Raw genomic sequence first — 21,606 nt, forward strand, 5'->3', positions numbered from 1 at the left:
GCTGTGTTCTTGGTGGTGGGACCGGTAAGTTAATGCTTATACCTAGGGTGCCAGAAAACCTTGCACTGGCCTTGAACACTTTGCCTTCTGAACACTTTGGTTCCTGGAGATCTCTGGCTTGCAAAAAGTTGCTGCTGATTGTTGCTACTGGGCAAATCCTACTGCCAAAAATCCACATTTAACCTCTCTACATATTCGAAACTAGGTCATGTGCGGACACTTTTATGGTCAATTCCTTTATATAATCCTTGGTTTACATATCCTGTTTCTGATTACAGGAATTTTTATCTCCTACTGTTGCCTTTCAAATGGCCTGAATTAGCAAATGAAAGATTAGGATTAAATACATGCACAAACCAGGGAATCAAAAGTGGAAGAGAAAACGATGGGCAAACCTAGCTAGGTGGGTTTTCAGATGTTTCATGTAATGCAATTATTTTTCCCCTCAAAATATTTACACTACAATATGCACATGTGGGTCTGTCACTCACAGGATTTTTTTTTTTTTTTAAATACACAACCCAGGCAAAGAGATATTGTCGGAAAACCCAGCATTCAAACTATAGATCAACTAAACATTTTAGTGTAGGGTATGTAGAATAGCATATATATTTTTAAACATTCAAAATTTTAAAATTATTTATCCATAAAAGATAAATATTTTTTTGTGGATGTGTGAATTTTTTTAATTTAGTATTTTCAAATACCAGAAATTTTCTTCAGATGTACTGTGACATATTAAACCTAATACAGAACTTCACACCTATTCCCCGAACCATAAACCAAACTGAAATTCGGCTCACATAGGTCCATTTTATATTTACTTACGGTGACTTACATTTCATTGACCTGGCTGTAATATTTTGTATTTCATTTTAATTAAAAAAAAATATTGCCTGATTAACTACAGTCAATATAGCTTGGAAAATTGAAACAAATATTTGTTTAGTTGCTATGGGTTACAGTAACTGTTACCTGTGCACCAGTTTTCAATAATGCCCCTAGTTGAAAAAAAAAAAAGACTTGATAGGCGGTAATATCAAGTGCATAGGAGAAAATCTATTATATAATGTTCAGTAGTTATAAAAATTTTAATTAGTCAGATATCCTTATCTAATTTCTAATAGTGAATGGGATAAGCAAAGTAATATTCCCAGCCAGTCCTTTCACGGATACTTCCTCATCTTGTCAGCGTAATTTAATATACTATATATATCAAGTACAGTCAGAGGTGGAGGTCTCAGCATGAAGTACAGTCTTAATTGCCTACTATATCACAAACTCGTTGGGTTAGACTTAAAATAAATTGTTGCTATATAGTGGCTGAGTGCTTCACTCGTAAACGTCTTGTTGGGTTATGCATTTTTTATTAATATTATTATTATTTTTTGGGATTTTTTGATATTATCCCTCAAAAAATATGTTTTTACATTCTAGACATTTTGATGAAAATTTTCCATTTGTTCCTCACCGAGGAGATCAGTTGTTGGTTATGAAAGGATATTATTATTTAAGATGTTTTACTACATATTATGAAGTATAAAACATGATTTAATGACATTATAGACAGGGAGCAGAGATTTAATAAATCATAACTCAGCAGGAGACATGGTGCATTAAAGAACATTCTAGAATGTTAAGATTTAATATGGGGGAAAAACCCACCAAAGTATATGACATACTGCATATACACACACACACACACACACACACACACACACACACACACGTACACACACACACATATATATATATATATATATATATATATATATATATATTTATACACATACATACACTTACACACACACACACACACACACACACACACACACACACACACACACACACACATGTATACACCCAAAATAACATTTTAATATTTAGAAAAAACAATAGAAACTGATTACTTTCTTAAATGTACATTTATTAACACCCTGGACATATAAAAATACTACATATGTAATACATGGTATATATAACTTGGTAACAGTTTTCCTACCTTGATACCAGAAAGTGCCCTACTGTTTTGCTTCTAAAATATATATTTATATACAATTGGTCTTTCTTCATGCAAACAAAAAGATTATATTACCCAAAAAAAAAAAAAATCATCTACCATGGTGCCAATCTGCCATAGGGATACATTTAGTAAAGCTTCTAAACATCAAAAGAGGTGATGTTTCTCATAGCAACCAAACAGATTCTGTCTATCACTACTGTATTGCATCCTAGAAAATAAATGACAGAAATGTATTGGTTGCTATAGAAAACATCCCCTTTTTTCATTTGTAGAAGCTTGAGTAAATCCACCCCATGTTGGCTCTTTCTTAGATTTATTTAGGAATGGTTTCCTCCATAAGGATGTCAAAGGGCAAATAGTCTAATGGGGGAAAATAGCTAAGGGCTGCTCTGCTGATTACTGTCAATAAAGTGGTTTAAAAAAGTGATTGAGTCTTAACTAGTTGGTCACCGTAGAGATTCCCATTGGAGAACATCCCATTAAATAATGAAGGCACAGATTCGTACTCTATATAAGTGGTTCCCAAACTGTATGCCGTGACACCCTGAGATGCATCGAGACACTTTCAAGGGTGCCTTGGATTGGTGGTCCAAGACCAATTGAAATCAATAGGCAAATTCATAGATGGTGGCTACCAATCTTAGCCCTTACCACATAACTAAATGTAAGGATGACATATAAACCCAATTCAGTTAATTTAATATTTTTTTCAAAATTTTGCAATTAGAAACTTTTAGCTTAGGGATGGCGCAAAAATTTTTTCTAATACTCTGGGGCGCCTTGATTTTTAAAAGTTCAATCAAGTTGATTTAAAAAAGTTTGGGAACCAATTAGTCAACCACCGCCATATTTGATGTTATAACTTATTCTGCAAACAAGAATAACCCTATAGACCTTTCAAAAAGTTGTTGATAGATTTTGCTTAGCCAAATTCCTTCAGACACATAGTAGTAGTTGTTTTACCAAATCATATTTAAATGCAAAGTAACTTCCAAAATTAATTAAAATGATTCATTTAAAAATATCACCAATGTAGACAAAGGGACAACCTTTAATTCTGCAATCTTGTAGGTGATGACATAAGAAAGTTAATTTCACCAATGTAGTCATCCAACGGCCTTTATTCTGGCCTTCCAGAGCATTCCATTTTCTATGAGTGGTACTCTATCTTCTATCACCTAGTGTTGACTTTGCGTCAAGCTCTTACCAATCATATTTATCATTGTGAATGCATATAACACAACTCAAGTAATCGAGTCTCCTACAGAGCCAGCTTAGAGGCAATGATGTTGCCCCTGACAACCAATCTCTACAATTTCTCTATTGCATGCTAGAAAATGATAGGCAGAATCTTATTGGTTGCTATGGGCAACATCTCCTCTCATCATTTTTAGAAGCTTTTGTAAATGTACCCCTAAGTGTAGTCTTTTCTAAAAAATGGCAATACAAATGTTCAGTTCATTCATTGTTAAAGGCAAATTGTATTACTGAACTGCAACACTATAAGAGCGTTGTGCAAATGCATGCAAATTTGCTGGATTAATGGAATCTATCCTGTTTGTTAGATACATAAGGCAAGGTATACTATTATGGAGCTAGACAGCCTAGTGAGAACAATAGGGAGGTTTACAGAGAGTTTTAGGTCATTTCCTGGAGACCGTACCCAACCAACTCACAAAAATGATTGTTCCTGCATTGAATTCATTAGATCAATGGTGCATGGAACAGCCTGTAAATTAGTATACCGTTATATTACATTCAACCTCTTCTTATGTTTATTCCAGAAACTATAATCTCCAAACTTTTTTTTTTTATGTTGTTGCATGAGAACTTCTTTGGATTGTGGTCTCACGTAGACCATGGCAACCATTATGCTGGTTTGGCAGTGCAAGGCCTATTATATGGACTGTGAGTTTATTCGACCAGCATCAATCACTATACTATAGTCCTGTTATATTTAAATCATGCTCTCCAAATTACAAGCTAACCCCATTAAGTGTGAGAGAAAACAGCATTCAATAGGGTTAAATAATCTCTCATCCACGTTTAGGTGCTCTCCAAGCAGATCTTTTATTTGTATGGTATTTTCTAATTGCATAATCCCCTTACATAGGGGGGTGGGATTAAAAACCCAATCCGTCTCAGCAGGGAGCGACCTCTGGTCAAATGTCGCTTCCAGAGACTGAAATAAAAAGTTCTCTTACAGAGCTGTTGTAGCGGAAAACAAGTTAATTATACAGGCTAAATCAAACTGGAAGGAAAGCTAGATCTCTAACCCCACCACCACCACCACCCCTCCTCGTGGTTACAGACTTTTTAAGAAATGTATACACATAGTTTTATTCTAAAATCTTTCCTGGTTGAGCGTTGTGTATTTGTGAGAGTTTAAAATTGTATAAAAATATATTGTGCTCGGTAGGGAAAGTTACAAGTAAAAAAGTAGGTGTAGGCTAAAGTTGAGCTTTTTCTTGATATATTGCTTTGTGTCAATGAAGCATTTTATCACATTCTTTATTGGAAAAAATAACTAAAGATATTATTTTTTGCAGCCATCCTCAAATGTCGAGGAGGAATCAAGGCACAAGGGGTAGGTTTTACGGGCAAAAAAAAAAAATCAGGTCTTTAAATGATCAACTTCTTCTGCCCCATACAGGCCAAGGCGACACAAACAAAAAGTCACAAAGGTCACAATCCGATCAGATGATTACATTGGCCTCAACAGCTCATAGGCTGACCAGAAATTCCTGGCAGACATCTTGATCCACTTTCCAGATGACCACCTCCAAATGTTAAAAGTCTTCAAAACTTTTTAAATTTGCCTTTCTTGTTACCTGTTATTAATTCAGTCAATGCTAGGGGTGCAACAGAATATATTTATATATACTTCTCCCAACAAACGTCAAAGGCAAATATTTTTGGAAACATCAATGTAATGTGAATTTTATCTGCCGTTCAAATTCTAGGGAGTGCCGTGAATATATTTCGCACAGCTGGGCCTCTCCTTCTTCACCAGGACCTCTTGAAAAGTGTGTGGTCTCCTGCGTGGTGATGTCATAGCCCAGGCACAGAGAAATCGTGGAATAGTCCAAGATCAGGTCATTCATATTTCATTAAACCTCACAGAAGATGGATGATAAAAGTCCTACCTCCAGATTAAATTCCAGGAGCAAATAAACACTTTTAAACAGTTCTTCATCCCCCGACTCCATTCAAAGTTCTTTGGAGGTCCGAGTGTCTCTCTCTGCTGCCGACACCATAAAGATGCAACCATCATAGCAAGGCGCGTAATGGGGTTATTTTTACTTTCGGTTATCTAGCTTTATGAAGAATTGACAACACTCATACAGCTAGATAACCAAAGATAACAATTAACCCCTATTCATCCCACTGCTGCCACCAATCCCTGTAGAGACGTCTTCTCCTCTGCCACATTCGCCTGTCTTGGCTTCTAATTGGGAAATACAAAAAAGTTTACCAACCTGTATGTCACATTTTTTACCATCAGTATACATGTTAGTTTAATGGTATACTGTATGATACACATATACTAAAAGAAAAAAGAATTAAGACACAAAATTGCACAATGGCATATTCATCAAATTTAATGTATTGCCAGAAAGGGTTCATTCGAAAATATATAGACACACGCACACATAAATATATATAATTTTTCTGTTTTTTGTATTAGTAGTAGCGATATTTTGAAAATAAATCTGAATGCTTTAACCTAAACCCCCCCACTGTGAAATATCTTACATAATTTTTTCCGTTGGACACCAATGAGGATGACGCCTCTTGGTTTAATCACAAACTGCCTCGTTAGTTAATCAAGCGATGAGACCATACTTCGATTATGTTACAAAGAAGACTCACAATGGAATGATCTAAATCTCCCGTACGACTCACTAATTAAAATATATTAGCTCTCCAGAGGCAGACGTGCAAAATCTAAAACCATCTTTTCCGCTCCACATTACCCACACTCCCACCAGGTTCTGCACATTGAATATTAACCACATATAAAATTGCAACAAGATAAGAAATACAACAGACAAAGAGAACTCATCAGAACGCTGCGTTATATAAGCAGGTGAAGCCCTCCGTAAACCTTTTTTTTTTTTTCATCGTGTCGGGAAGAGAAAATTCTCCAGGAGTTATAGCACAAGGCCATGTAAATCTGAGAGCGTGTAATGTCAAATGAAAAGACGTTTAGGCCATCCTTCAAATCCTCAAACAATCCTGAAAATCTGTTTACGGGGTTAACACGTATGCTGAGATCCATCTTCCTCACTGAGCTCCCTCGTCCCTCTATGGCCCAAAGGTTGCATGTTGCAATGCTGCTGCGCTGATGAATCATCTGCTCTAGGGGGTGTTAGACCAATGCACATTCATTCATTCTTTTACACAACCCTCCTTCCTGTCTGGTATTGGCCAGGATGCTTGTGATGTCGGCAACCCTGATGGACATACTGGCACATTCTTCGTTCAACCAAATAGGGCGGACCTGGGGATGGGGAGGATACAATATTTGGCTCTCGGTCAGCACCAGTCTCTCCGTCTCTTTCTCACAAACCCTACCACCCATTATACAGGTTCCTTTCTCTCCTCTACCGGCCATGCCAATCACGTCAGTGTGCTTATGTAACCCTATACTGCCTGAACAGCAATGCTGTCCTCCGCACTACGGTATCAAATAATTATACTTTATTTGTACATCAAAGTTCCACCCAAATAAATTTAACGTACGGAGAGCATAATCCCATGTGCTGTAGAGGAAGGTGAGCAGCCATTTATCTGGATAATCTTAGGCCGGGCACACAATACACAGATGTCCATTGCATTAACCGATCAGCCAATTATGGTAAGGATGCACAGTCACTGATTGGCCACTGAATACGTCAGTCCAGACATCCCAGCTTGGCAGGTATTTGAATTTGCCCACCCAGTTGTGACGTCAGTGTCGGCAGTCCCTGCAGCCAGTGTATTAGCGGACAGTCACACGTGACAGTGTTATTGTATGTCGGCATTGTCTTTGTTGCATGGCTGACGCGATATGTCTGTAATCGATGTCATTCACAGACATACCGGATCACTACCGATATACTGTTCGCATTGAATGGACGATATACGGTATTGGCCAGTGTGTATCCAGCCTTAGTCACCGTTTATATTCTGTGAATATATAAAATTACTAAACAATAGGCTGAGTGCTACTGCACAGATCAGTGATTGGCAAGGCATGCTGTGACTTATAGTTCCACCATAAACAGAGAGAGCTAGCTACCATTGCCACAGACTGACTATTTGACACATGGCTCATTGCCATCTTGTGGGTGTGTCACCGGTGTGTCGCATACGGAGGCTATGAATCATTCAGATTAGAGGCCATACCTAGACAGGATAACCTGCACCTGCTGTATGGATTGGGCAGGCTTAGGCTCAGACGGTAGGCCTCTCAGGCCCTTCACATTGATACGCACAGATGATGCACATACAGCACGCGAAGGGGCGACCACGAAATGACGCAGCTGTGAATCCGTTCCAATTCTCTGTCTTGCAATACTCAACTCCATGCCATACTGTCCTGTACTGCCATATACAGTTCTGGTATCCTCTGACACTATGGAATATGCAGGCATTGGTGAGTTCCCGGGGAAACGGATCAATGATGTATAGGAGGCAATCATTTAACAGGCAAAACACAGTGATTGCCCCTTTAAAATGTTGGGAAGACTCGATGGGGACTCACTAATGCATGTGGTGGACTATATACCCCTTTATACCCCTATACATTGTCTTTTAATTCCTAGAATGAAACGGTCATACATGCATGTATTACATAGCGGGGGACAATATAGCCAGTGGTGCTCTGAGGCCTAAGCACGGAGGCCTGCCTCTCTCTGGAGTTTATTTACTCAGATGGGCATTTCTATTGAAGATGGGATGTTGCTATAGGCAACCAATCAGATTATATCTATTATCTTCTAGAAGTGCTCGATAAATAAGAAGCAGATTCTGATTGGCTGCCCATAGCATTATCCCATCACTCCCATCTTTGTACAATGGTACTTCTATAGGGGGGAAAGAAAATGTACATAATATAGATGTTTGAGCCATTAAGACAAAGATGAGAGTACGATGATCAAATATACAGTATAATAACCACAGCTAACGCAACGAACAAAAGGGGCGGCAGCGGGGAGGAGAGAAACAGAAGGCAGAGAGAGTAAGAACGGTCTACAGTATCGATCTCATATCTATCGAATGTAAGTACCACCCAGATATATGTAGGGGTTCTGCAGCTGGCATCAGAGATATATGCTGCCGTCCCCAATTTCCAATTGCAAGAGCAGTTCCCAATTGCCGAATTCCCCATCTATGGAATACGAAGCAGCCGGCACTATCACCAAATGGTGATAATCAGCCATTACAGCATAGAACAGTGATGAAGAACCTCCAGCTGTTGTTAGACTACACATCCCAGCATGCCTTACAACAGTTATGCTATTTCGCCATACTAAACCTGTTGCAAGGCATGCTGGGATGTGGACCTAGAGGCTCCTGCTAGTCTATTTGTTCGGGCTCCTTGGTGCTGTCTGGACATCAGTAACACTGAGTAGGTGCAAAGCAGGAAGCATCTATCTATCTATCTATCTATCTATCTATCTACCCATCCATGCCATATCTACCACATATAATAAAATATAATCACATATATTTATAGCTATCAGTGCACCCATGTGTGCCCAGTGCATATGCCAGGACCAGTAGTATTGCTGACAATCCATACAATGTAATATATTGGGTATTATGACGCCCTCCCATGCCATCGCCCAGCACTATGATGTAATACACTTTCTCCCATTATCAATCCTGCTAATCCCTCCCACGTGATAAACCGCCAGCATACCATTAACCTCAGCTGCAGATTAAGGGCTAGATTCTCTAAGTTTCAAAAGTGATAAAATGGAGAGTGATAAACAGCCAGCCAATCAGCTCCTGCCTGCCATGTCACAGGCTGTGTTTGAAAAATGTCAGGCGGGAGCTGATTGGCTGGCTGTTTATCACTCTCCATTTTATCACTTTTGAAGCTTAGTACATCTGGCCCTATATCTAATAAATACATTTTCTTTCAGGTTATATAAATGTCAAATGTAAAATATTCTTTGTTATTAATTATTAGTGATCTACTGTATAGGGGATACATACACCTCCCACCAGACTGCATAATGCATGTGCTATTGTTAATATATGTAGTCTGTATGTACAAGTCCACGGGGCATGAGAACAGCTAATTAATACATGCATGAAATAGACACACTTCAAAAGAAGCAACAGCGAAGATCACCAAGAGATAAACCAAGAGTATACACACACATACATTATATATATATATATATATATATATATATATATATACATATATAGCAATGTAGTGGATGCGGCGGCACTCTAACAATAAGACACGGACGGCAAGGGTAATATCCAACGTTTCGTGGCGGCGTTGCCACTTTATCAAGGTGCCAGTGAATAAAGTGGCAACGCCGCCACGAAACGTTGGATATTACCCTTGCCGTCCGTGTCTTATTGTTAGAGTGCCGCCGCATCCACTACATTGCTACATTCGTTGAACTCCCACGGGAGTTTCACCTTGGAAGGCACCTACAGTTTTTTGGCTTAAATTCTGTCGCTTGCACTGGAGTGCCACCGCCTCCCCCCCTATATATATATATATATATATATACACATACATACACACACTTTAATATATTGTACGTACAAATATCCTGCTCTGCAATACTAAGTGAATTGTAACATTAGCTGCGTAATAGCTATATTCTGTTTGGTGGGGTTAAAGTACTGTTTTTGACTATAGAGGGTTAATGTTCTACAAAAGAAATGGCTGCCAATTATTTGTTTTGTACGTGCATCTATTGGCATATGGTTTAGGCAGCTGGCCAAACTTCAGGTTAGGCGAGCAGTAGCTGATTACGTCTCCTTTGTTCCCCTGCTAAATTAATGCAGGGAGATTTGGTTGCACAATGGTTAAATGGGATTGCCTTTATAAAAATATAATGGGACTTCAAGTGTTGTTTGTCAAAGCAATTGGGAGGGTGTATCCAGGCATGTGTTTCCGTATCGGTGCAGGGTGAGGAATGCGCTATTACAGTATGTACAGTTTATACAGTATCTGGCTCCTCCCCCTGGTGGTTATGAGGGTGGAGTTAGCATGCCACCACCGCTGGGAATGCTAACTAATGGGCTTACTGGTGGTCAGAGGATCTATATCGATGTTTCTTCCTCTCTTGCCAGTCTTCTAGCCACTGAGACCTTCCACTTCACAAGTGCAATGAGCAGGTGTTGGTGGCAGAATCCAGGGGACTTGCATGCTCTACCCAGAGTCCAACAGTGCCACCCAGGGTTCTGTCAGTCTCCCAGATGTTACAGTTGAGGAGGCATGTATGGTTACTGTAATAACATCACGAGATTACCACCGATAGTTTCTGCAAATTTTGGACCTACCAGTCATATTAAGCATCCTTATAGCAAGAACTATAATAATGTTTAAAACTATATGTTAAATGTGTCTTATATATATATCACATGCTAACCCAAACTGCAGCTGTTAATGTGCCTCCTAAATTCTCCTACATGAAGAGAAGTCCTGGCATCAGCAAATGTATAATAAATAATAGTTTTGATGGTAACTGGACCTGTTTGGAGACACCAGCTTTTCATTTTCGGTACGGAAAATTACGCGTTTGCAATGCAAGCAAAATATTTGCACCAAATTAATAATCTACTAGATCACTGTTTTGTTTTTTTTAGAGCATTTCAATATCAGAATATGCCAGGATATTAACAAACAAAGCCAGGGGGGTGATGTTTAAATCCTTTTGTGTCAAACGGCATAGCTCCACTCCCCCTAGGTTTATAATACATGGATGATAAAATATAATAACCGGCTATGGCCTCACCTTATATTTTTTATATTAGAGTCTTGCTGTCATTTTACAGTACAGTCACTATCCCTGTTTTGTAACTTTAGAGATTAGATTGAAGATGTCTACTTAGCAAACCCTCAGCCAAAAATACATATGCGTGGGTGAGCGGGGTTAGGGCTGGGGTGGGAAGAGGGGGGGGTAAGACGTATATGGTAGGACGAAAACCATTTATCCGTTTTGCTCTATGCCTACCTAATATTAATGCTGATTCCTCATTTTCTGATTCATCTGCCCTTAGAAATTGCACCCAATCAAAATGGCCTGCTGTGAATAAGGGAATCAGGTAGGTGATTTTATATGGCTCTGCCACATAAAGTGAATGCCATTCAGATGCCAACACCATAATGTATACCAGCTTTTATTACCAGTTGATACAAGAAATCCATCCCATCCAACACACACACACACACACACACACACACACACACACACACACTTTAGCCAATATTAAAATCAGGTAGGTAGGGAGAATTAAGGGGACTAAGCTGTGGATCAAGATTAAAGACCAACCAATAAGCACCTAGCTGTCATGTTACCAGGAGTGTTTAAAAAATGACAGTTAAGAGCTGATTTGCTGGTTCCTTATCCCAGTCCTCTTCCTTCTAAGGCTTAGTGTGTTATGGATTTATATCACTTGGTTGCCAACATTAGCTGCAAAATCCAAATCACATGGGTATTTCTATAAAGGCAATGCTAATAGAGTGATAATTTCAGCAATGTCATAATATTTTTATATATAATTTAGAATTATATACATATATATATATATATATATATATACATACACACACACACACACACACACACACACACACACCATACATACTGTACATACTAGCCAAAGTAGGCTGGGGTACAGATATAAGCAATGCCACCACCTATATTTACAATTTCCCTAATCAGCTTTCCATCTATCTATTTATCTATGTTTTACTTAATGCAATTGATAAACTTTAAGAACGGTAAAACAGAACACCTAAACTACTAACAAAATACTTGTCACCGGTACACTTCCTATAGGTAAACAGTCACCATGGCACCGACGTGATACATCACCTGATTACTCAACATAAGACCTAAAATGGCGGAATGCTGCCGACACAATCACATCGCCTATCGAGAGACTCTATGCCCCTTCCATGGCCTTCTATCGTACAGAAATACTCTCTCAATATTTAATGCAAATTTGTATCATTGCATCAGATCACAGACACATATACTATATATTGCATTACATTATATGGAATATACTGAGCAAGTGTACATGATGTGTGTGCCCATATCTATAAATATATATAACATAAACACTAACTATTTTTCATATAATGTAATGCAATGCCACCTGTCCGTCAACTTATATGTAATGCAGTAATAAATTTTGGGGAAAAAAATGAATAGCCTTTCATACCTTTTGCTCTTGAAATTTCACCCTTGTGTTTCTAAAAAAAAAAAAATTAATGACGTCAATGAATTTAGGTGTATGATATAGTTATGTCAAAGATTACAATTTTCACCGGACCATAGCCTCCAAGCCTTTATGAAATGTAAAATCTCCCCTTGAGAGTATTGTAAATCAGTCTATTTCTAAACCGTTAACATAGAAATACCATTTTGTATATATTTCTTAGCACTACAGTAATGGAGGCCTCCTCAGCCAGATCTACATTAATGTTTTTGTCCAAAATATGTAAAAATTATTAAAACTACCATTGTTATTTGTAGAAATATTTAATATCTATGTGTCCAAGTTCATACACCTTAAGTTATTCGTTCCAGAAAGGCTAATATTTGCTCTACTTATTGAAAAATACTCGAATTTTTAATATCAAGCATTTAAAAGATGAAAGAAAATAAAAAACACTAGCATCGCTAGACACTATCAGCCCCTATATAAAATACGCCATGCAAATCAGTGTATTAATTGTTACATTAATTTAAATGGTGCTGTAAATAAAGATCAGTAAAACATGCATTAAAATTTGAAAATGTCATATTAGATAATAAAATATGTAAATTTAATCTACATAGATCTATACATTTTAAGATATACTTTGTATTATAAATAAAGAATATTGCTAGTAGGCCCATCCCAGCTGACCTAAGTGTTGTTTTGTATTGGTCTACCAAAAAATATATTTATTGAATCTTTTTTTTTTTTAAATGTAGATCTCTCACATCTATCTGTACTTACTTGTGAAGGCTTGTATGGGAGTGTAAATTATGAAATTCTCAAGTATATTATGAAATTCTCAAGTATTTATATATAAACATTTTAAAAGCTTTGAGATAAATAGTTAAAAAAATGGTATTAATCATAATACTCCCATCAAAATATAATGCATAAACTCACAGTTCATTCGACCGCTTTAACAGCGTTACTAAATTCCATAAATAAATTCTCTGCCTGACAATTAATTTCCTATTAAAACCTATTCTGAATTAATTTAATCACACGCTTTGTAAGGGGGAAAAAAAATGTGCACTAAGGCATTCAATTAGCAAACATTTTGTTTTGAATTAAAATAGGTTTTATCCCATACGTGTAGATTTTCTTTTTTAATTAATATTCACAAAGGCTGGCCACTTCAGATGAATATACAATGATATTTGGAGGTGCAGGAGAGGTAAACAAGACGTATTTCCTTGTCTAGGCCTTTTCTAAGGGGGCCCGTCGCTAATGCACAATTCCACTGTCCTCTTACATTGTGACTCCTTTTAAATTAAGACGCTAAGTGCAAGCATTGAAGATAATAATAAGACAAGAGATAATGTGACTGTTGTTACTACATTGTATGCAACTTGGTCTATTCACAAAGCTTTTTGATGAAAGAAAAAAAAATTGTGAGTGCTGAAATCATTGTAATTATTACTGAAAGGACATTGTGAAAAGTATCAATATGGCATTAATGTGCACGGCAAGCACAATCTGCATATGTATATGCTCTACATATCTAGAAAGGAACTATAAACACTGAATCGACAAATTTCAATAACTCAAGCTCAGTAAATCGTCTCGCAATAAACCATATTCTATGACAATAGATTTATTTGTTTTAAATAAATCCATTGCCATGCTACTGTTCTGCAAAATAAAAGGTAGAAAATATACTCACAGAGAAATCTCAGTGGATGCTGCATTCTTGGAGATGCAGGCAAAATGAGACGATTCTCACACATCCTACCCTCTTGTGGCTGTTGGTTGCATCTCCGAGTGACGTAGGCAAGGTGCCATCCATTCAGGATTTTTCTTCGCAGTTTGTCGAGGTTCTCAGAATCCCTCCTTTTTTCACATAGGTGCCTTCACAAACTGTATTGCTGCAAAGGCCAAGACTGCAGCCGCACGATAGCGTGGCTCCTCTAACCACAGCAGATATAGAAATGCCCACAGTTACATAGAATTCAAGAGCCTCTCCACTCAAACCTCGCAGAAAAAAAATGAGTGAAAGACAATCATGGCATGGGTCTTTTCACATAAATACTGCTTTATCTGCTAGCTCCGCCTTGCATTCCTTTGAGTTTTGATCAAAGAAAATGTTGATTGGGGTAGGACTGGACCAGGGGGAGTGGTTGGGCTGGAGAAAGAGGTATGGGTTGGCTTATGGACACCTAATATGACGAAGGCCTTCCTCCATCCCTCACTCCACTACTCAATGATTCTTTTCCTAAAGTGATTATTTTCTTAGAAGGGAACTCTAGTTTTCTCTGGGTTTTTTTTTTCTTAACAGAAGAGCATTTTGGAGCAGTGATGAAGAGACGCTCTTTAAAATTAAAGTCCTCTGTGTCCTAACCTCAGGAAATGGCAGGAATTATCCTCTTACAAAGTTCAAATTTCAAATCACTTGTTCGGTCAGCGTGTCCCAATTACCATCTGAAAAGCCCTGGGGAATTGTGAGTTTGAATAGCCCAAAAAATTCCATAGGAGTTTTTTTTTTTTTTTACAGTTGGACAGAGTCATCTCTGCTCTTCCAGAAGTGTATCAATTGTCAGCCACATACTGTAGGTCTGAATCTACACTTTTTTTTTTTAAATGTCTGGTTTCCAGGGATAATTTTGAGACTGGCGTTGGAAGCTGGACTAATGGTCCGTAGAAAATGCACAATGAATTCACTTTTCTGTCTCCTTGCATGGGAACTCAGTATGTCCTGAACTTGACAGGCAGTCTACTGAATGTTAATGAGATGTCTCAAGTTCATTGTCAAAAGGCCTTCGCAGACACCCTGTTCTCTCCCATAGACCAGCCTCAATTCCGTCGCTTGTTTTGTTCTACTGACTAAACCCTTGTGTGCATGTGTGTGTGTGTGTGTGTGTGTGTGTGTGTTTAATGCATTTGAAGTAGCCAGACTTCCATAGTGGCATAATTATCAAGGACAATTTGCATGGTCAGGCCCTTTCAGCTAAATAAACAATTCTCCTACTTACGCCTTCAAAAGCTTCCAGCCAAATGGGTCCACCGTGTCTTCTCTGCTCTGATTGTGGATGGATAGAAAGCAAAAACAGAAAGATGGTAATACGCTCAGAGATTGAACATAGTCCCTTGTGTGTCATTTTTTTATTAATGCTGTCATGTATGCTTCCTTTTGCAATGTAGACTGGCTTGCTGTTTCCAATTCCAGCCTCACATCACAAAAAGGTAAGTCTGACTTAAACCATTATAAAGTAACAAATTACTAAGTATTAGGAACAATTTTGTTTTGATACATAGAATTTTTTCCTATAGCTATCGGCCTTATGTTACCGCAAACACAGATATATATATATATATATATTTTTTTTGTTTTATTTGGATTTCTGCCATTCAAATTAATTTAGAAAACAGGCAAGTTAGAAACTACTCTCGCTTTTTCATTGGTTTCATCTAATTTCACAACGCCAAATTTCATTAGTCTATGGATATATTAATATTATGTTCTCACCAAGTTGGAGAAATCTGGGTTCATCTGTATCTTGCTTTTGTTCAGACAAATCTCTCATTGTTAGCCCTCCCTGGGAGCTGAATTAAGAACGCCCTCACTAAACCCACGTGACCCCCCCCCCTCCTCTCCCTCACTCTACACACCACCTTGTAAAAAAAATAAAAATGCTCATTAGCAGAAAGAAACTAAGAAGAGGATAATTATAATTAAAAACAGACACCTCTTGATTGCATTCCCTTTTTAAAAAAAAATAAAATAACTACAGTTGACAATTGTAACAATTCAATATTTTAATCTTTTTAACATTATCAATAAATATTTTTTGTGTTTTTTTTTTATACCAGCGTTTTATGTTTTGAAGAGCATTGAAGAATGTTTCTTAACTAGCCCTATTAATTATATATATTTTTTTGGTCTCCTTGACGCTCATTCCCTTTTGGACGTTACCCGAGTAACTAAGTGATGCATCTTTTGTATGCAAGAAATAGCTTTAAAGAACATTTTAAAGGCTTACCTATTAAATGCGAGCACCATGCAAAAATTCATTCAACAATCCCAGAAGATGTAGTTTCTCTCTTCCATCTCTTTTGAGGGATTTTATCCCCATTTTGAAATCCTTTTTTTTTTTTTTACATTTTCCTTCCTTTCTATTCTCCGAGGGAACAGAGCATTGGCAGATAGGATCGCTCTGGAGAGGATAATGAATCGCATTGCAAGAAAATGAGGAGACTGGCATGGCGTAAGGATACAAGAACTACAAAGGAATATTACGTACACGTAGCCTATACGTGAAGTATACGTATTATATTTAATAAGGTGATATGCAGATTTTGTGAGAGGTGGCCTGACACACAGTGTTAATATGTTTTTCATAAGAGGGAGGATGGGGAGGTGGAATAAAAGTACACATTTGTATCTCCGTTATGCATTTATTGTAATTAAGCATCTACAGTCATGCATATCTGGTTGGTAATTATAGACTCATTAGCATATATGCAAATTGTAAATCTTTTGCACAGTATGGGAGTGAGGATCAGTTCAGCATTATTTATCATATAAAACACCTGCATTTTTTCCCAGGACAGGATTACAGCAAAATGTTAATAAAATGTATATATATTTATTTTTTTACATGAAGTGCAAATATTTTAAAGGTAGTTTTGGTATATAGGATTTTTATGCAGATTAAAAAAAAATTATATTATTTTATAATTATATTATATAACTATCGTTCTTGGACAAAATTTGGGGAAAAAATTGGGACGATACATAAAACCAGAAAAAAAGGCAGAATTAAATCAATAGAGACTGAGAATATGACTCTACCATCTGAAAAATGGATGGTTTTCTTTAATTTGTATGAGAATGCCGTCCCAGAAACAAAGATAAAAATATTTAAAATTGATAATTTCATGGTATTGACAACATAATTTTGTTACATATAAAACCCAATAAACCTGGGTAATGAAAACAGCAGCATCTTTTTAAGAGTAATATAACAGGGATTGCAAATGGAAAGCATATGGCAAATAAGTTTAATAACAGAATCATGTGATATAAATCAGGTTCTCTAACTGTTGACAATATAGAAGTGCAACTGAATTCCAGCACTGATGCAAAGATATGAAGCACAAATGATGGTACAATTGAATGGTACCATAATTAAATACTCCATCAATTTCGAACAAGGTGAGCTTACTGTATGGTAAACTGTTAGAATAATAAGTATATTTAAAATGAAAAATGTCTGAAAAAGTAATGTATAGTCAATCCAAAACAATACTTGTGTAATTATATATATATATATATATATATATATATATATATATATATATATATATATATTAGATGTCCTAACAGTATTCTCTGCAGACTCATACTTTAATGGGCTTCTTTGAAACATACATCCACAATTAACCCCTTGCATGCTTCAAGGTGGTTAAAGGATTCAATTGCACCACATATTAGAAACACAACAGTGTAGACATTTTTTGTTTGGTTATTTAATTTATTGTAACTCAATTTATCCAGCATTTTATTTCATTATGCTTTTGCATTCAATTTTGGAGGGTTTCATTGTTTCTGTAACCTAGAAGTAAATAAATATACTGTACATTGATATTTTAATTTATTTCATTATTTAACTTTTTTATTGTATATTTTTTCTGAGCTCATTAGGGATAATTGACATTTGTGATTTCTTAAAAAGAAAAGTCTAAATGATAAAATGGTGTTTTTTGGCTTTACAATTAATAGAGAAAAAAAGCTGATCGGATCCAAGGTTCTCATAGTTACAATATAAAGAGAATATAATGTCATTACACCTATTGTATAGTACAAAAAGGTATATTGTGCACATACCAATGACACCTTATCACGTGATGGATGTCAACAGTAATTACTATATCTATGAAACCAGCAAATTGTTTAAATAGAACATGAATTTCACAAGTACGTTTTAAAGTGCAAGCTTTTGATGGACATTCCATTTCATGGACTTAAAATTTGATTTTATGTGCAAATTTTAAAATGTTTAATTATTTTAAAAAAATTAGCATAGGTACGCAATATTCGAAGAAACACTGTATTAAAAAAAAAGGGTTTATAGGGATCACATGTTAATTTAGCCATTTATACTATATTAAGCAAACAACCATACAGCATTTTTATATTTTGAACAGTAAATGTATTTAGTAAAGATAATCATCAAGGTTATTTTTTTACAATATCTAAAAAATGTATACCAAAATTCTTACTGTTAGATGGAATATTATACTGTATTGTATTGTGTATATCATGTCGTACTTACTGTATTGTGTGTCCACCCATATTATATATTAAGGACTGACATGATACTTACTACAAATGTTTGTTTTCCTTTTACATTAATAAACATCCTTTGTACTACTTTGTGTTGTTTTATATGTGTGCTTGTTAAATTGATATAGTATCTGTCCTTTGTTAGATTGTGTGCTATTATTTTAGTATATATGAAATAATTGTATCTCAAAATATTTCCTACAAACTTATTCAACTATAACCTTATATGGCTTATAGTTTCCACAATTACAATCAGAGTTGTAAATACTACATAGTTATTGTATGTGTAATGTAATAAAAGAGAGAAATATATGCTTATAAATCAAATAATGGATTTTCTATAGTAGAGTTCAATATTTATATGTATAATTCTGATTCGAATACTACACATGCTTAATAAATTACTAATTACAGCATAAATCCTGTATCAAAAAGGAAAGGGTATAGAATTGATAAAATTTTTTTACATTTTCAATTTGGTACATGTTTTAAAAACTTATAAAAATGTTTGACTAAACCACTTTTATGTTACTCATTTGTTTATGAATATTATTTTGTGGCATATTTTAGATTTTTTTTATTGCACATTTATTTTTTACAATGTATATTTTCATTTTTTTTTTACATATCAAATACATTACTGTAACTACAATATTTAGATCTTTTCGTCTGCTGAATAATTTTTTATTATTTCATTTTATTATAATAACATAGTGCTTGGAAAGCAATAGAGTTACCAAAGACCCGATTTTACCATGTTGAAGCATGAGGAGTATATGATGCTTGTTTAAGGTCCTGGGGATTCTGGTCAGTGAATGGACATGATTAGTCTACCAGAGTATTACCATCTTTTCATTCACTTACCCCTCATCAAACACTAATCTTGTATTTAAATCTTCAAATAGAATGATTTTATGTACTGAAAATAATGGTTGATGCTGGTCTAATAAATAAGTGTCTAAAAATAGATAATTCTTGATTGAAATAGTCATTACTTGTCTTACTTATTGTGTCACATAAAGTAAAATATTTAGAACATAAAATACCATTTAACCAACACTATTAAAAAGCAGAGTCCTACACGTTTCAAAGCCGTTTTTTAGGCAGTGTGAATGGCTCTATTTCTATGGCTTGAAACGTGTCCCTTGGGGGTTAAACAGGTTCAATGTGTGAATGGTATTAAATGCTTTTTAAACAGTTTTCACCTGCAATGTGAAAGGTCTTAAGGTTCAGACCAGTTTTAAAGTCCCATTTAAGAATACAGGGTCAATACCCGTTTCTGCAATGTGAAAGCAGAATCATACTGTTTTACACACCTGATCATTGTATTAGTAAAATGTATTGACAATACAACAATACAAGTATTTTTGTAGACTGGAATTGAAAACATTTGGATTGTTGAAACATTTATAGATAGAAGAGGACGGAAAGGTTGACACTTGCCAATTTTTTTTCGCATGATCAATATCTGTTAACACACATTAACTATCAGAAAAGATTGTTATTATCTATAAACTTAAAGATATATTGTGATCAGTTATTGATATCCATTAGATTATGTCAATTTTAACAATTCTTAAATTGTGAAAGGATTCTCTGGGCGTGAACTTATGTTCATAAAACATATTCATTTGTTCTTAAACTGATACATGTCTCATTAAATGACAAACGTGTTGGTGTAGAGTATAATGTCTAGAAAGATATATTTAAAGAATAGCAGTGAATATTTGTGCATTTTTTAACCCTGAACAAATCCCTTTTATTACTTATCTCAAAGTATTTTAAATGTCCAATTATGCAAAGAAAGCTCATAAAATGTATTTTAGAACACATACTAAATAATCTGAAATTAATCAGCGCAAAAGTTAAAAAAATATACTAATTATGTGTTATTTTCTATGATTATTAAATATATCATACAGTAGCAGAGGAATTTTTATCTTTCCAATTTGCGGTTTTGAATAAAATGCCTCCAATATTGTTTCAGATTTTTTTTCCCTTCACAAATGGGAAAACAAAAAGTATATTAACAAAATAATTCATTGTGGCATTATGAATTAATATAATCTATTTATATTATGTAATAGTTTGAATATCTGTAAATTGTTATTATGTGTTTTATGCAATATTAATAAAATTAATAGCTATTACAGCTAGAATGCTTCGAAACAAATTGTATCACAAATATATATATATATATATTTACACACACAAACACACACACACAGACAAACAAGCACAGTAGGTACTGTATAAAATACATATGTACATACATTTTATTCTTGTATCCTGAAACATTTCCAATGTGTATTGGTTTCTGCAGTTTATCAGGTCACTACATTCAACTTTTATATATATATATATATATATATATTGCACAAATTATGAAACTTGCACTAGATTGATATTTGTATTTTATTATTGACAGTTTATAAATACAATATTTTCTACAAACCCATAAGATCTACTTACTCACAAAAATATTAAATAATTTACCTAGTGTTACCAATGTATAAATCTACGCTGAATAAATAAATAAAATAAATGGCTATATATGTAATTTATATGGTTCTGGTTTTTTTTTCTTCTAAATATACTTCAAATATATTGCACCTCTGTTTAATGCAGTTTCACAAACTCCACCATTACAGTCCAGGATATAAGGACCTAATTAGTATATCAGTTCATTTGATTTAACCATCTGTGCTCAAGCATGGATATTCTTGAAACCTGGACTGTAACGGGAAACAATGCTTTCATTTACTCTAATATATCTGGCTTATAGTGCCAAAAACTTTTTTTAAGAGAACGCACAAATGACAAAAGGCAAATATATTATAGACTG

General features: G+C 35.4%; 2 long non-coding RNA genes across 2 annotated transcripts; one reads left to right on the plus strand and one right to left on the minus strand.

Annotated features, from left to right (window-relative positions):
• Nucleotides 1-1,906: 1,906 nt before the first annotated feature.
• On the minus strand, nt 1,907-14,459 carry LOC146050352 (uncharacterized). The gene is made up of 3 exons (XR_014466294.1): nt 14,142-14,459; nt 12,437-12,467; nt 1,907-5,471 (listed from the first exon to the last, which is right to left on the minus strand). It is a non-coding gene; the product is annotated as an uncharacterized LOC146050352 (long non-coding RNA).
• Nucleotides 14,336-18,848, plus strand: LOC146050353 (uncharacterized). The gene is made up of 2 exons (XR_014466295.1): nt 14,336-15,532; nt 15,617-18,848. It is a non-coding gene; the product is annotated as an uncharacterized LOC146050353 (long non-coding RNA).
• Nucleotides 18,849-21,606: the final 2,758 nt, after the last annotated feature.

Source organism: Crinia signifera, chromosome 12, assembly GCF_055691185.1.
Source record: "Crinia signifera chromosome 12, ASM5569118v1, whole genome shotgun sequence".
NCBI lineage: Eukaryota > Metazoa > Chordata > Amphibia > Anura > Myobatrachidae > Crinia > Crinia signifera.